Source organism: Antechinus flavipes, chromosome 5, assembly GCF_016432865.1.
Source record: "Antechinus flavipes isolate AdamAnt ecotype Samford, QLD, Australia chromosome 5, AdamAnt_v2, whole genome shotgun sequence".
Taxonomy (NCBI): Eukaryota; Metazoa; Chordata; class Mammalia; order Dasyuromorphia; family Dasyuridae; genus Antechinus; species Antechinus flavipes.
The window spans coordinates 250,749,259-250,767,288 of record NC_067402.1 but is presented as its reverse complement, the minus strand read 5'-3'; the positions used below and the strand labels follow the sequence as shown (position 1 = coordinate 250,767,288).

Here is an 18,030-nt window from a genome sequence, read left to right as displayed (position 1 = left end):
GGCCCACTTTAAATGGCCTTCATGGCCTTTAGAATAAGTTGTTGTTTTTCTCCCTAAAATTGTTCTCATCTGTTCATTCCACTAGGGGAAGTTTTTACTTTATTGGCCTTTTGTTTGTCATTAGTCAAGAGCTCTTTGGTACATGCTATTTCATCCCCCCCATCCCCAAAGTAAAAAAGGTTCTTTGGAAAATTAGAGCCTAACAAGCCCCACTTTTCTCAGTATCTGCTTGCCATAGTACTTATGAAATGAATTGAATTGGTCTTCAAAGGGTAATAATTCAAGGGCTTTCTTCAACCACTACTGCCTTCTAAAAGGTCAGGGGACCACTCTCTGTTATAGTTTCACAATATGATTGTTTATTTCCATCTGTACACAAGTAAAAAGGTACTTCTTGCCCCATCAATCAGATTCTTCTTTTTTTCCTGAAGAGAAATAAAAGAAAGAAAAAATAGATTTGTTCTTTTCTATTTCCTTATTTTATCTTTATGTTTCTTTAGTGAAGATCTACCCTGAAATCCAAAGCGCTGTCTTTTCATAGTTCAAGATAAATGCTAGGTTTGGAATTCAGAGAACTGAATTCAAATTCTCTCACTACCATTTACTATTTTTGTGGCCTTAGACAAATCTCAATTCCCTATCTGTAATATGAGCTGATTATATCTTGTAACATCCAGCCAGCTCCTTATCAATGATTCTATGATTTTACCTTTATCTACCAACTGCTCTGTGTTTCTGAGCAAGTCAATACACACATCTGTAAAATAAATGTAATTAAATAAAATTTTGCACATTCAACCCAAGCCAGGTGCTTTGGATGGCATGAATTTGAAAATCAATCAGTCAACAAGCATTCATTAAGTGCTTGCTGTGTGTCCAGTACTATACTAAGCATTAGGGATATTAAAAAAAAAATTTTTAAGGCAAAATAGGGGGCAGCTAAGTGCTGGTTCAATGGAGAGAACATCAGCCCTGAACTCAGGAGAACCTGAGTTCAAATATGACCTCAGACATTTAATACTTCCTAGTTGTGTGACCCTGGGCAAGTCATTTAACCCCAATTGCCTCAGGGGGAAAAAAGGCAAAATCACCAACCATATCCTCAAGGTCTTTACATTTAAATGAAGGAAATATGTAATTAACACATAATACAATATATATATAAACTAGAGGAAAGGTAGTCTCAAAGAAAAGATTGAGAGGCTCAAGAGAATATGGGAAAATCTTCCTTCAGAAAGTGAAAATTAAAGGAAATGAAGAGATAGAGGTAAGGAAAGAACCTCCCAATAATATGAGACAACCAGTGTAAGGGCACTGAATCTGAAGAAGGAAAATCATATCTGAGAAACAGGCAGTAAATGAACATTTATTGAGTGCCTATTATATGCTAAGCATAGGGGACTTAAAAAAAAATTAAAGACAAAAGACAGCTCCTGTTCTTAAGAAGCTCACAGTCTAATGGGGGAATGACAACATAAAAGGAAGAATGTAAAATTATAAATCTGATATGTTAACAGTACCCTGATATCATTACTATTCAGGACTCTTACTAATTAAAATCTGGAGACAGGGAACATCTGTTATCTAACTTTTGTATCTCTTCAAGCACAATGGGAGTCTTAATAAATATTTGTAAAGTGAATAAACAAATGACTAATGAATGAGTAGCTAAGCCAGCTACTGGCTGGTCCTTCTGGACCAGCTGACAGAGTCATTGTTGTTCAAGTTAGAACTGAGTGGGAGAGATCTATGTTATCAAACAAGCAAAAATAAGAACCAAACAAAAAATAACAGAACAGAGCCCATCTTCCCTACATAGATACTGGATTTTCTTATTAATAGCAGTGTTCCATATCCTACAGCAATCAAAGGCTCCTTGGGCATTTTCATTGTACTTGTAATTGAAACCTCCAATATGAACTATTTCTTTACATTTGAATGTAAGTTCCATGAGAAAAGGACTTTGTTTTTACAAAGAGGTAGAACTGAATTTCAATCAATAAATAAATGTTTATTAAGCATCAACTATTGGTTGTTTGGTTTATAGTTGCCCTCTGTTCTTGAAGAGGACTAAAAAAGTTATAGTGTGTCCAATTATAGCTGGTCAGACCAATATGAGCTTGGAATTCTCTGCCCACAGACTGGACACAAATAGTCCTTTTGAACATTTGGGAGATTTCTCTAACTTTGTACATCTTGCATTTCTTCTGGGCTAATTCAATTCTGTTTTGCCTCTAGAGCACAGCACCTTTTTTGAGGAGGGCACACCATTTTGGGTCATCCTGTGCCAGTGTCTCCCATGTCATACAAGCAATTGAAAGTATACTTATATCGCTTTTTCTGACTATCTCGTGAGTGCTTATACTGTATGAGTTCTCCACAAAATAATCTTTTTGGAAAGCATACATTCTGTGTACAAATAATGGGGCCAACCCAAGATACTATATTCCAGGCACAGTGCTAAGTGCTAGGGATACAGAGGAAGGTAAAAAAATATTCCTTGTTCTCCAGGGCATCACAGTCTAGTGGGGAGACATCATGATCATCATCACCCTCATTGTTAACATTGATTTAGTGTTTATTATGTGTCAAGTGCTGTGCTAAGCATTTTACAATTATTATCTCATTTGATCCTCATATCAATCACTGGATGTAGTTGATATTGCTATTTTCACTTTACAGATGAGGAAGCTGAGACAAGCAGATGTTAAATGACTTGCTCAGTATCTGAGCCTGGATTTGAATTCAGATTTCCCTGACTCCAAACTTAGTGCCTAACTCCATTATACCATGAAAGTGCAATGTGTTTATAATGTACAATCAAGATACATTTATATTTATGTCTACATCTATCTATATATCTAAGTGTATCTATCAGTATCTTTTTATATCTATATACATATTGGATCAATTGGAGGAATCAGCAGTGGGAAGATACTAGAATTAATGAGGTTTGGAAAAGGCATCCTGTAAAAGATGAGATTTTAACTTGAACTTGAAGGAAGCCAGGGAAGCAGAAGAGAGCAGAGAAGGAGGAAAAGAATTCCAGGGATGATGAATAGGCAGTAAGATTGTTGGGAGCTGAGATAATAGATTTTCTTGTCTGAGGAACAGGAAGGAAATCACTTTCACTAGATTCACTAGATTCATTCATTCATTCACTCACTCACTCACTAACTCATCCTAATTTACATTTGAATTTTCATCAATTTCTAAGACCTCCCCTAGCATGTACAATTGGACCATGCGATCCTCCAGATCCTTCAGAACATCAATGACTCTGTCAAACCAAAAAGCAAGTTTATCAAGCTAGGGGAAAGGGTAGTTCCAGAAGGAAGAGATTAAAACAAAGGCTTGATGATGTAATTTTCTTTCTCCCACCCCCACTTAAATTAATTCAGCATTTGTAAGTACTTAATAAATGGTTTTTGACTGATTAATTGTCCATGATCACATAGCTAGAGGCCAATTTACTCTAGGTTGGATATTAAACTGATGCAAAAAAAAAGTTTCTTTATATTTTTGGTTACTTCTGAGAATGTCAATAATAATGACCCACAAGATCTGTATTCTGTGAACTTTAATTTGAGAGACAGTGAAAATCTCAACCAGATTATAATCAGTTCTCCTTTCTTACCTATTGTAATAAGGGTCCATTGACTGATTCTACATAATTTACACATTGTGAAGAATATGAGCACTCAAGGAAACATGTTCCTCTCTTTGCCAAGAGCATTGCCAGCAGCAGGCAAATGTCATATGTCTTTCACTGGAGTTCTTCAAGTAGAGGCTGCATGACAACTTGTCAGAGATTTTTTTTAAAGAGAAATTCTTGTTTAGGTAGAACTTGGACTATATGACCTTCAAGGTCCCCTATGCACTTATATTTGGTAAATTCGTGAAATATGTCAGAAAAACAACTTATAGTTAAAATTTAATCTCTCCATGGCATATCACACTCAATCCAATTGATGGATAACACATAAAGCATACTTTCCAAACATATTTTAGATGCTACATACCATATCAGCTACAATACTAGTTTATTTTATTGCCCAAAGTGGAATTCTGTCTTAATAATGCTGTTCACTACCCACAGTGTCAACCATATTAATATAGCTATGATTTCTAGATTCTTCTTCATACTTAATGCTATGCATCATGTTTCAAAACACTGATAACTACCTAGGGGAATTGAAGGCTGCTGAGTCTGATGGACAACATATCCTACAAAGCACTTAAAGCAGTGTATATAAATAGGAAGCTGAAATTCACTGGACCACCAATGAGCCCTTCCACAAGCGATTGTGTCTAACTGACTACCTGAAGTCTGCACACTGACATACCCTCCAGGCAATGGGCAGAATGGATGATCAGTTCCTTCCCAATCAAAAAGCCTTGTGGCCCACTGACTGATAATTGCTGTAGCACAGTATATTAGGGGAGAAAAAAAAAAAAACAATGACTCTGGTACCAGATGACCTGGATTCAAATCTTATCTAATTTGTAATATCTAAATCAATTCACTTCAATAAACATTTATTAAGTGTCTACTGTATGCCAGCCACTATGCTAAGCATCAGGGTCACCAAAAGAGGCAAAAGACAACATATTTGCCTTAAGGATCTTACAATCAAATGGAGGTAACCATGGGGAACTCATTTAAACCTTCTAAGCCTAAATTGTTTTTTTGTTTGTTTGTTTTTGTTTTCTTTTTTCAGCTACAGAACTAGATAATTGGAGAACTAGCCACTGTTTGCTTCCAATGCTGAATCCATGATCTTACAATTAAGGGTAGAAATAGAAAAAGAGCTTGATTTAAAAATTAAGAAAATTTGATTTTCCTGCCTTGGGAATTAACATATGCAACTAGTCAAGTGACTTAAATTATTTTGGCTTCAATTTTTTCATCTGTAAAAAGAGGGGATTGCATTCAGCAACCACTAAGCTCTTTTTCCCACTAAATTTGTAATCCTATGATACTTTCTCAATCCACATAAATTTCCCTAAGTTCTTTTTGTTTGTTTGTTTTAAATTTAATATTTTATTTTCCCTAATTATATGTCAAAACAAATTTTAACATTTATCTTTTTAAAAAATATCTCCAAATTCCATCCCCACATTGAGAAGGCAATTTGATATAGGTTATGCATTAACATTCTTTTTTATTAATAGTATTTTATTTTTCCAAATATATGCAAAAATAGATTTCAACATTCACTTTTGTACAATCTTGTGCAACAGTTCTTCTTGTTATTTACCTACCTTAAGTCTTCATTTTATTCAATAAATCATCATCTACTGTGGGAGAAAACAGTAATATTAAATTTAGTCCTTTAACCATTTGTGTGATAGTCACATCTATATTCTGGGGTTCTGCTTTTTTTCTCTTTTAATTACTGTTTACTAGGGGGTTAACATCACTCTTTCAGCTTCATCCTGAGATAAGCCAGGTCCCTTCTGACACAAGCTGCTGCTATATCCCTAGACAAATCTTGAATGACTTTGTGCAAAACTATCTGGGTGGAGGAAGGGAGAGTTGTTACCAAGCCACTGTCAGAATTATTGATGGGACTCTCTACATCCTCATTAAGAAGGAACTTCTGGCCTAAGATGCCATATAGTTAATTGAACTGTCAACTTATGGCCTGTGGAAGCTACATCCATTTGTACAAGATGATGATAAATGATATCTCTTTTTTATAAATCCTAGCACAGGGACAGTGTGCTATAGTGGAAAGACTGCTAGGTTTGGCATTAAAGAGCTGGGTTCAAATCTTGTTACTTATAACTTGTTTGATCTTGGTTAAGTGACTTAACTATTAGGTTGTTATCTATGAAATGATGGGAGTGGATCAGTAATCACTAACATATCTTTCAATTATAAATTTACAATTCTATAATACAATAAATTTTGTTTTACTCTATATATTACATATAGTTTTTTCTGTACATTTTAAATCAAATCTGAGTATTTATTGACTTGGCCATTCAAACTCATATACCTACCCCAACTAATCAATGATGAACAAAGGAAATTCATAGGGCAACTATTGAGCATATAGATAAATGGAAATTATAAATACCTGATACTGTTCCCATGTGCTTGTGTATCCATTGTTCCATTTATTTATTATCACCTTTGACTATTATTGGTTGATGACATAATAACTGCTTTTGATATAGGTTTTTGACTTCTCATATGCTCTAAGAAAAGTCATTAACTTTCTGCCTCCCTTTGGTAAAGAAATATTAACCTTTCTATGGTCGCCAAAGGTGATAAAATTCTGTGCATTAATATTGCATGATATAAGGATGTTTTCTGAATCAAAGATTATCCATTTAATAGTTTTCAAAGTACACAGTAAAACTGGTCTTTTATAGGTGACCATTGTTTTAAATCTGTTCTTCCCACTCATCTTTTATTTCAAGATTTCTATAATTCTCACAGTATATTCAGCCAGTCTTCTTTTTTAATATCTTTATGATCACTTTATCTTGAATGGAAGAAACCAAGGAGTATCTTCAGTCCCTAGTTCAATATGACTTCCAGATTGAAGCTTACATTGTCTTGCCAAAGGCAACTAGGTATCATAGTGGAGCAAGTGCTGGGCCAGGAGTCAAAATAAGTCAAGTTCAAACATGATTTCAGATACTTACTAGCTCTATGATCCTGAGCAAATCAATCAGCCGCTGTCTGCTTCAACTTCCTCAATTATAAAATGGCTATAACAGTAGCTCCCAAACAAGATTTCTATGAGAATCAGATGAAATGATTTATAAATCACTTAGAACAGTATCTGGAACATGATAAATGCTTAATAACTTGTTCCCTTCCTCTTCTATCATTCTTTGAAAAATATTCAAATTTTCTACTTGCCAAGTTCAAATGCCATTTTTATATCAATGATGAAAGATGTTATTGACATCTTATATAACTTATATAAAATGAAGAATTAATCTAATGTATTTTTGGTGGAACTATGTAAATTGATATCGTGCTTATAATTTGGAGGCTAAATATGGCCTCCATATTATTTAGGAGAGATGATAATGGATTTAAGGCTAAGTGGAATCAAAATTAGCTTCAGGCAATTTAAAAGCAAAATCGAAAATTAGTTTAAGCTGTCTGCCTCTAAAATGCCGCATTTTGTATCAATTAATTTTATCTTTATTTCATTGATAACATATTTTAAATTGAGAACTTTTTTTTTCACATGAACATGAAAAGTCCTAGCATTCTCAACATACTGTGATCTATTTTATGAATTTGCTGTACATACATAAGTCATGAGTGTGGAACTGAGTCAAAAGCCGTGTGATAAGCAATATAAATGTTCTGATATTTTCAACAAGCTTTTTGAAGAAGCTGTTCTTTATAGCCTTGGGACTTTCTGGAACATTCTTTTATATTCCTTGGCTAATATCCCATTTCCTTTTAAAACCAGTTCTTGTACAGAAACCATCAGCTTGTTTAAAAGATAGAATTTTGTCATTAGTCACAGCCCCTTAACAATTTAGGGAGCATAGTCAGTGAGGACTTGAATCAGTGGCTTTATTAAAACAACAACAACAAAAAAAAACTATTCCTACCTATCCAGGTATATTCTATAAATCTAAGCTGGCAAATGTAGCAGATCTGGTTCTCAGATATTAAGCCAGAGCATTCATACTATGTTTATAAATATAAATAGATATACACACATGTGTGTGTGAAAGATAGATAAATAAATAGATTGACAAGTTAGAAAGACAAACAAGATAGATAGACAGACAGGTAGATGATAGATAGATAGATAGATAGATAGATAGATAGATAGATAGATAGATAGAAGCTGTGAGTGCTTTCTACAATTACAACTTTCTACAACCAATTGGCCTTTATTTGGAAAGATTCCTAATTAGCCTCATCCTTTGTTCCAAGATATGTTCTTAAGGAGAGTGACCTCTGGCTTACATCTGCAAGGAAATTGGTAAAGTGTTTTGCTATGAGCAATGGTCAAATTTTGTAGCCAATAGCTATGTATCTATTATGGCTTTACCACTTCCAAGTTTTACAAAAAAGCTAGTGTACATGTCATCTTTCCTATATAACTGTACTATTTTTCATTATCCTAATGGTACTCAAACTTTGTCTTCCATTTCTAGTCCAATTTGAATTTTTGCTGGGTTTCAACTTCTTGGGACCATATATCAATCAGTCAATCAACAAACATTTCTTAAATGGCTATTATGTGCAAGACACCATGCTAATAAATGACCAGAAATTTCCTATGTCTCCTTCATTGGGGATACTCTCTTCTGATTTTATTATATCTTGAACTTCTGTAACATCATATTTGCCTATTGTTGAATTGATTGTTTTCTTCATGCTGTTTTGACAACTTTTGTCCCTTTGTGGGTTTTTTTGTTTTTGTTTTTGCTTTTTACTGTTTTCTGGATTTCTTTTTGCCTTTTTTAAAAAATTATCTTCAACTAAGCAATATGTCATTCAAGTTTTCTACTGCAACTTCTGGGGGTGGAACCAAGAGAGTGGGGTAAAGTCAGGAAGCTTCTCAAGCTCCCCAAGTTTCCCTTGAAAACCACATGAAATCAAGCCTCTGAACAGAGTCTGATGAAATGAAACCACTCTCCAGCTCAAGATAGATAGTAAACACTGCAAGGGGGTGAAAAGGGTATTCAGCCAAGCTCAAACAGAGTTTGGAAAAGCTAATGAGAGGGTCCTAGCTCAGTAGAGGAGCAAATCAGTGGGGCAGCTTCCAGTCCCAGCTCAGAAGGCAAACCCTTGTAAACCAGGATGTTTCCTGAAAAGAGTAGGCAAAGCTACAAACACAAGGGGTCTCATCTCTGTGCTCAAAGCCAAGGCTCAGAGCTGCATAGAAGTTGTGATAGTGTCCCCTTACCCCAGGAGCAGAGCTCAACCATAAAAGTGAAAGAAAAAAAAAAGAAAAACCAAAAGAAAAAGAAAGAAAATGATCAAGAAATCAAATAAAATCTTGACCATAAAAAGCTTCTGTGGGTTACAAAGAAGATCAAAACACCAATTCAGACAAGGACAAAATGTCCACAGAGGAAGTCTCAAAGAATAATATGTATTGGTTTCAAGTCACAGAGCCTTCTTGGAAGCAGTCATAAAATATTGTAAAAGGCAAATATTAGAGGTAGAAGGAAAAAAAAATAAGAAAGGAAATGAAAGGTATGCATGAGGGACTCAAAAGCTTGGAAATGGGAAGGAAAAAAAAATATCTAAAGAAAACAACTCCTTAAACAGTAGAATTAACCAAATGGAAAAAGAGATACAAAAGATAACTGAAGAAAATCTCACATTAAAAACTAGAACAGGGCCAATGGTAACTAATGACTTTGTGAGGCAGCAAGAATCAAATCAACTATAAAGAATGAAAAAAAAATGGAAGAAAATGTAAAATACCTCATTGAAAAAAACAGATGACGTGGAAAATAGATCCAAAAGGGATAATTTTAAAATTATTGGCTTACCTGAAGGCCATGACCAAAAAAGGCCTGGAAAGCATTCTACAAAATATCATTAAGAAAAATTAACCCAATATTCTAGAAAAAGAGGGAGAAAAACTGATTGAAAGAATCCATCAATCATCTTAGGAGAGATCCCACAACTCTTAGGAGAAATTCCAAAACTATAATCTCAAGAAAAAAAAAAATACTGCAAGGTGCCAGACAAAAACAATTGAGATATCAAGGAACAATGGTCAGGATTACACAGGATCTGGCAGCTGCTACAATAAAAGATTGAAAGTTCTGAATTTTCATATTATGGCAAACAAAGGACCTTGGGTTACAATCAAGAAATAAATAAATCATGAATCATGTGAGATTCAACATGATCTTTCAGGGGAGGTGATGGAATTTCAATGAAGTAAGAGACTTTGAATCATTTCTATTGAAAAAACCAGAACTAAACAGAAAACTTAATCTATAAACACAGGACTCAAGAGAAGTATAGAAAGGTAAACACGGGGGATATGTACATTATTTAAAGGTTAAATTGTTTACATACCTAGATGGGAAAACTCAATCTTGAGAACTGTATCTGTCACTGGGGCAGATAGAGGGGGATCATCACATGGACTGAGGGTATGGTTATAAATGGACACTGATATGATGACATCAAAGAAAAAGACATTTAGGAGTGGGAAAAGGTCTATACTGGAAAAAGAGGAAAGGGGAGGTATAATGGGAAAATTAGTTCACATGAAGAGGCACAGAAGACCTGCTACAAGGGAAGGGGATCTTCCCCTTCTGAAGCTTGATCTCATCAGTTTTACTTCTAAAAGGGTATAACTTAATCATTCTGTTGGGTATCTAACTCTATAAAGAAGTAATAGGAGAAAGAGGAAAGAAAAGGAAGGAATAGGTTAAATGGGAGGACAGAAACACTGGGGGAAAAGGAGAGAACATAAGGTAATGGATGGAGTGGGTTAAAAAAAAATTAATAAGAGAAGGGGGAGAGGTGATAGAAGATAAGGATTATTTAACTACCAGATCTTTGGAGAAGGGAGGAATTTATGACCAAAAAAGAAGTAGAGAACATTATGAAAGACCAAATGAACAATTTTGATTACACAAAATTATAAACACAAATATTTTGCACAAATAAAACAAACAGAAACAAGATGAAAAGGGAAGTATAAACTTGGGGAAAAATTTTTATAGCCCAGTATTTCTGATAAAGGTCTCATTTCTAAAAATATATAAAGAAGTGTCAAATTTATAAGAATACAAGTCAATCCCCAATTGATGGTCAAAAGATATGAAAAGATAATTTTCAGATGACAAATTAAAGCCAACTATAGTTATATGAAAAAATGCTTTTAATCACTACTGATTAGAGAAATGCAAATTAAAACAACTCTGAGGTACCACCTTCCACCTCTCGGATTAGCTAACATGACAGGAAAAGATAATGATGAATGTTGGAGGGGATGTGGGAAAACTGGGATATTAATGCATTATTGGTGGAATTGAAAATGATCCAACCATTCTGGAAAGCAATCTGGAGCTATGGCCAAAGGACTATAAAGCTGTGTATACCCTTTGACCCAGCAGTGCCATTACTGGGTCTGTATTTCAAGAAAATCATAAAGGAGGGAAAAGGGCCCACATGTGCAAAAATGTTTGTAGCAGTTCTTTTTAGTGGTAGCAAAGATCTGGAAAATGAGTAGATTTCCATCATTTGGGGAATGGCTGAACAAGTTGTGGTATGTTGAAATCATGTAATATTATTGTTCTATAAAAAATGATGAAGAAGCTGATTTTATAATGGCCTAGAAAGATTTAGATGAAATGATGTTGAATAAAACAAGCAGAACCAGAAATACATTGTACACAATAACAAAAGGAATGTGCAATGATCACCTATGAAAGATTTGATTCTTCTCATTGGTTCAGTGATTCAAAGCAATCCCAATAGCCTTTAGACAGAAAAATCCAGAAAAAGAACTAAGGACATTCATAAATAATGAATGTAAATCAATATATACAAATCACTTTTTTTTCTGTTTTTTTTTAATCTCTCCCATGGTTTCTCCCTTTTGCTCTGATTTTTCTTTTCCAACATGATTCATAAAGCACTGGGTGTTAAAAAGAAAGAAAAAAAAGGAAAAAAAGTTTTCTACTGCAACAATCAATTATATATTGATTTAACGTTTATCTATCTACTTTTCTTCCTATCTAAAATAGTTCCCAAAAATCACTTCTACCAGTTTGGTGGTTGCTCATTTTGATTTTTTCTAATGGTTCTTACTTTGATAAAAATCTGTTTCATATATTGTTTTGTGCCATTCTGAAATGTTTTTATGTTTTCTGTCAAACACTGTAAGAGAATACTTTCATTCATTATTGTTAGAGCAGATATCATATTTTTTAATTCTTTATTTTAATATAATTGGATTGCTATTTGAACTCATGCTGTCAAACTCATTTTTGCAGGATTACAAGTATGAGCATTTCCTTTATAAAATTATTTTAGAGATGAATTATGTTTTTGCTACAATACATTATTAGTTATAATTTGGACTGAATACATTAAGCAAGATTTTCAATGATCTTAGGCGCTTTACATTTTCCCTCTTCAGAATTTTATTGAATCTTTGATTTCTTCTCTTTTCTCTAATCCAGATTTAGGGATTAAATTATTTCTTGATATTGCTTTACACTGATCAACTGTGTGACTTTATGAGAATTGGAGTTGAGTTTAAACTTTTTATCTGTAACTATTGAAATTTGTTTCCAATTTTCTTATGATATGGCATAATGAACATATTCAGGTCTTCAGTCCATGTCATAAATACTTGTCAATTGCCCATTTTATAGTTGGTAGTACCAATTGTGCTGAAATACTTTTAATCCATAGGGTATTGATATTTATGATGTGTTCTGGTGAATATTACTTTCCTGTGATACCAGAACTTAGTAGAGTACTACTGGATCCACTAATTTCCACAGACTGATATTCTGCCTGAGTCAAGCTGATCAGAACAATAGTTTCCATTGGGACCAGCCTACAATTCTTTGCTGTACTATTTCTTGGATTCATAGTAGTTTCTTAATATTGCTTCCCTATAAGGGTACTTGCTATGGCTCCAGTAGCAGACAGGACATCAAGAATGAAATATACTTAATCCTCTTCCACATAATATCGATCAATTTGATGAATATTTTTTACCCTGAAAATTTTCATTCTATATAACTTGGAGAATATGATTATTTAAGAAAGGACACATCTTTTTTTTTTTTTTTTTCTTTTCTGGTTGTTTATTTTTAATGAATTAATGTTATAACCAGATGATCACGTACAATAATTTTGTAAATACACACGCACACATATATACATATATATATACATGTATGCATATGTTCCTACATAATATATATACATATACTATATGTATAAATATATGTGTATGTATGTGTGTATTACATATATAAAATCTTTGATTATTTTCATTCAATCTATGTTTTTGGCATGAGAATTTCTTACCTGTTAGTTTATAAAAGTTAGTTTTCTTTTGATAATTTTTGACAGCAGATCATGAATTATGATGTATTTGATATCCTATAATGATGTACTGCTATCTGCATCATTATCTTTAATTTTCTACTGATCACTAATTTTGAACAAAATAGTGATAAACTTTGTTGTAATTTCTGGTAATAATCAACTGATTCTGGATTGCCATCATGAATCCTGTCTATTTCTATAAATAAATCTATACAATTCGGACTTCTTTTTCTTTTTCTTTCTTTCTTCATTTTTTTTTTTATATATCTTGAATTGATTTCATGTAGATGGTGTCCATAGAGGATCTTTTGATTCCACTTTTTTATGTAAATAAATCTCTTTTGGTTGCATTTATTAAATCTAGCAGGGGTATATCTATTGTTATCAGCATTTTGCTCAGTGAAATATCTGATTATTCCAAAAAGTATTTCTGTAGCGCTTTTTTTTTCTACTTATTATATGTTCTAAGAATATCAATCATCCTTACTTTTGATGGGGAAGTGTTAATCCTTCTGTATCTCACACAGGGTGATGAGCACAATGTTTTGCTGTTGCTGTGGTTTTATTGTTGTTAAGCATTAAAAAAAGCAAAATACATAAGCCTAAACCTTTGAAAGGGTACTTATTGATTAAGTTTCTAGGCCATGCCTTTACTAAGAACAATAGCAGCAACAAATTGTCACAAAATTAATCAGGTTTAGCCAAATTGGATTAGGCTAATCCTTAATTTACAATCTAGTATCTAGAAGATTATTGCTACAACTAGCCCTCTCCTCCATTCACAATTTGATTTCACTCTTGAGTAGTTAATAGTTTTTCTCTATAGATTTCATCTTAGAAACTAAATAGAGAACCTCTGGTTTTTCAAATAATAAATTGTAAGAGAAATATGAACTAATAGCAGTTTAATTATGCTTATAAGGCTAAATTACTGGACAAGTATAAGAAAACTGTAAGCAGCCAAATAATACTAAAAGCTGTTTGAGTAAATAAGTCATTCTGACTATTATAAAGACCCAATTAACAACAAAGGATATTTGAAGAAATATATTATCTGGATCCAGAGAAAATAAATAAATAGAAATATGTTTAGGATAATTTTACACACATATACAATACACATTTATATATATGTATATATGTTAATATTAATTTCTAGGGTGAGAGGAAGGGAAAAAAACAAAAAAAGGAGAAATGTACATGATAGTTTTAACATATATTTAAAAGGAATAGCAAGTTGCACACAATAGATTTGCAGCTTCATGTGCAATTATCTTTATTAATATATTTATTCTATGATGTTATGAAAATGCTTGCTTTATTCCATAAATTAAAATTTAAATGAATATATTTAAAATATATCCCAACCAAAGAAAATCAGTTCCTTTTCATATATAAAACTGTACACCTGAAGTAGAAAAAACTGATTTGTAGATGCCTTAGAAATGACTTACTGTCCCTAAAGGCTAAGCTCCCTTTATCTTTTTTTTGATCTCAGAATTGCTCCCTCTCTCTTCTTCTACTACTTTCTCTCTTTTCCCTTTCCCTCTTTTTTATTCCTTTCACCCTCTCATATAAACAAAACTTTCTACATGACCACCAAAAGGAAAGATCTGTCAATCCATCAATCAAAATTTATTAAGTACTTGCAAGGTGCCAAATACTGCACTAAGTTCTAGAAATACAACGAAAAAAAAAAAATTCTGTCCTCAAAAAATTTGCATTGTAATGGGGAAATAGCATTAACAGTATTAGTTGTAAGTTAACTTTGCAGGGGAAGATACTAGTAGCTAGTAGAGAGGGTGTCAGGAAGCACTTATCACAGAAGGTAATATTTGAGTTAAGTCATGAGTAAAGTCAGGGGTTCTAAGAAATGGAGATGAGAAGGGAGAATTTCTCCCAGTAATTGATTTGCTCTGTGAGTTGCTATTTCTATTCCCAGGTTTGTTTGTTTTTTGTTTGTTTGTTTATTTTTGTTTGTTTTTTTCTTCTTCTTTTGTTTGTTTTTATGTGTCCTTGTATATACTTCTACTATTTAGCTTCATTCATTCCTGCTGAGTTGGTGTGTTACTGTGTGACTTTGGTATATATGATTTGTAGTCAGATGCTATTAGAATCAATCCTCCCTATGGAAAATAATTATCTGATTTAGCTGAGTCTCATTTTTGATTAGTAATGATTTGCATATCTCTCTCTCTGTGCTGAGACTTCTCCCAGATGATCAATGTATATTTTAATTTGGAATGCTCAAAATACGTACACTGCTGTTTTTTTTTGTTTGTTTGGGTTTTTTTTAAAGAAACTATTGGAGTATGAGCTGTTGGGTATAATCTGCCAAAATGAATGATTGCCAAAGTCAAAAGATTCTAAATTAACAAGACTCTTGGAACATGTGTAAGTAAAACACATGGGACTTATCAAACCTGAGAATTGCTACCCACATCTTGTGATTCATGTGGGTACAAATTAAACTGCCAGAAGGAACTGGAAAGACTATCTAAGGATTACAAAGACCTGGGCAGGAAACTGAAGGACTTAAGGATACAGATGGTATGTTAATTACTGTTGTGGACTGAATGCATGCACTTTTAGATGAGAAAGTAAGATATATATAAAGAGATCATATGGCTTAGAAAATGGTGTTGGGAAACAGAATATACCTTTCTGGACTATGGCATAATATGAAGGCTCTAAGTTGGGGCTGGAGTGCCCCTGTTGAGGGCCAGGAAAAATGTATTTTCCCAGAGATTAGTTGATGTGATAAAAGATCTCAGAATTGAAGATAGGGGAAAAGAAAAATGCCCAGATACAGGGGTTAAGTTCATATAGTAATTATAAAATACAGAAAGATAACTGGGTCATAGATTTACAGTGAAAAAGGACATTAAAAGCCATTTAATTCACCACTTATATTACAGATGAAAAAAATGAGGCCCAGAGAAATTTAATGACTTTCTCAAATTCCCAAGTTAGATTGAACTGCTCTTTCCATCATACCACAATACTTCCCACATAGGAAGAATTGCTATCAAAATGATCAATAATTCATAAGAGATATGAAGATATGTTTAACCTATATTGGATTACTTGCTTTCAGGGTGAGAGGGAATAAAGGAGGGGAGAGAAAAATATGAAACACAAAGTTTTGCAAAGGTGAATGTTGAAAATTATTTTTGCATGTATTTTGATAAATAAAAAGCTATTATTAAAAAAAAAGAAGAGATATGAAGATAAAGGGACTAAGATGCCACTTAACTAGATTCATAATTCCATTCCATGTTATCTTCAAAAAATACTCCATTTATCATGCCCACTCTCTTACTAATCTTCATTTCCCTGGCTGCTGGCTATTTAACTAATGTCTACAAATCAAACTTATCTAAGTTTCTCCTATCACAAAAATTAAATTCAACTGAGTTTACCATCCCTGTTATTATTATCCCATTTCTCTTTTTACAACTAAATCCTTAAGAAATTGTTTGATGTTTGATTGATATTTCAACTTGCCATTTCATTCTCTTCTAAACTATTTTCTTTTTGGCTTCCAATTTCACCATTGAACACAAATTTCTCTCTTCTAAGTTACTAATGATTCTAATGATATTTTCTTAATACTCATTCTTCTTGACCTGTTTTTAACATCTAACACTGTTGATCACCATTTTCTTGATACTCTCTTCTCTTTACTTTTTTATAATGCTATTCTTTCTGGCTATCCTTCTCCCTCTCTTACCACTTCTGTCTTTGCTGGATATTCATACAGATCATAACCTTAACTGTGGATGATCCTCAAGACTTTGTCCTGGATTCACTTCTTTTCTCTTTCTATATTATTTCTGTTAGTTGTCTTATCAGTCCTCATGGATTCAATTATTATCTATATGCAAAAAGATCTATTTATCTAGCCCTAACCTCTCTTTTCATCTTAATCTTATAACTCCAGTTGCCTATTGGATACCTCAAATTTGTTGTCCTATAGATACATTAACCTCAATGTGCCCAAAACAGAGATATTCCGCCCCACTCCAACTACTCCTTTCTTCTGGACTTCTGAGTAGATCATCTTTTCAGTCATGCAGGTAGGAAATCTATGTGTTACCTTTGACTTTTCACTCTCATTCATGTCTATGTCTTCTAACTCTATAATACAGGCCCCCATTTTCCCACACTTGGACTATTCTAATAGCTTTCTGAAAGGTTTCTCAGTCACAAGTCTTGACTCCTCTATCTATCATTCATCCAATTTCCAAAGTGATTTTTTTTCTAAAGCACAAGTGTGACCATTTCAACTCCCTGACTCAAACTGCAATAACTCATTATTATCTCTTGTAACTTATATGAAATCTTCTGTTGGGCTTTTAAGGCTTTCGCAAGGAAAATGGGGAAAGGTACAACCATTTATTAAGCTCCTACTATGTATTAGTCACTTGTTAACCTCTGTACAAATAATAGCTAATATGATTCTAACAACCCTATGAGGTAAGTGCTATTGTTAGAACCATTTTAGAAACTGACAAAATCAAGATATAATGATTAGCTGACACATTTTGTGTCTGACCTATTTTTTAATTCAGGTTTTTATGACTCTAGGCTCAGACCTTTATCTAATGCACTGCTACAACCTTCCCTCTTTCTATCTTTCTGGTATTCTTTACTTTATTCCCTTTCCTATACTGTACAAAATAGTGACATTGACCATCTTGCTATTCCTCAATCCAAACATTCCCATCTCCTGACTATAGGCATTTTCACTGGCTGACCCTCATGGTTGGCCTTTACCAATCCTTCTACATGCTACTGTTTCTTCATCTGGTAAATTCCCTAAACCAGTGAAACCATAGATCTATTTCCTATGTTCACACATCGTATTTTCCATTTTTCTTCCTTTTTGTAGTGTTTTCTTTCCCTGAAAGAAAATGAGAGGGGAGGGAGAGAATTAGAGAGAGTTTTTTTTTTTTTCTTCTTTCCAAACCTTCAAAATTCATTTTTTT

The 18,030-nt window shown here is 33.3% G+C and overlaps 1 long non-coding RNA gene across 1 annotated transcript in view; it reads right to left on the bottom strand.

Moving 5' to 3' along the window:
• Window positions 1-336: 336 nt before the first annotated feature.
• LOC127537929 (uncharacterized) overlaps window positions 337-18,030 on the bottom strand; it is a 108,854-nt gene continuing 91,160 nt past the window's right edge. Inside the window, exons 2-4 of the long non-coding RNA XR_007947647.1 lie at window positions 6,661-6,754; window positions 5,266-5,301; window positions 337-425 (exon numbers count right to left, since the gene is read on the bottom strand). This is a non-coding gene — a long non-coding RNA (uncharacterized LOC127537929). The remainder of the gene's footprint in view (window positions 426-5,265; window positions 5,302-6,660; window positions 6,755-18,030) is intronic.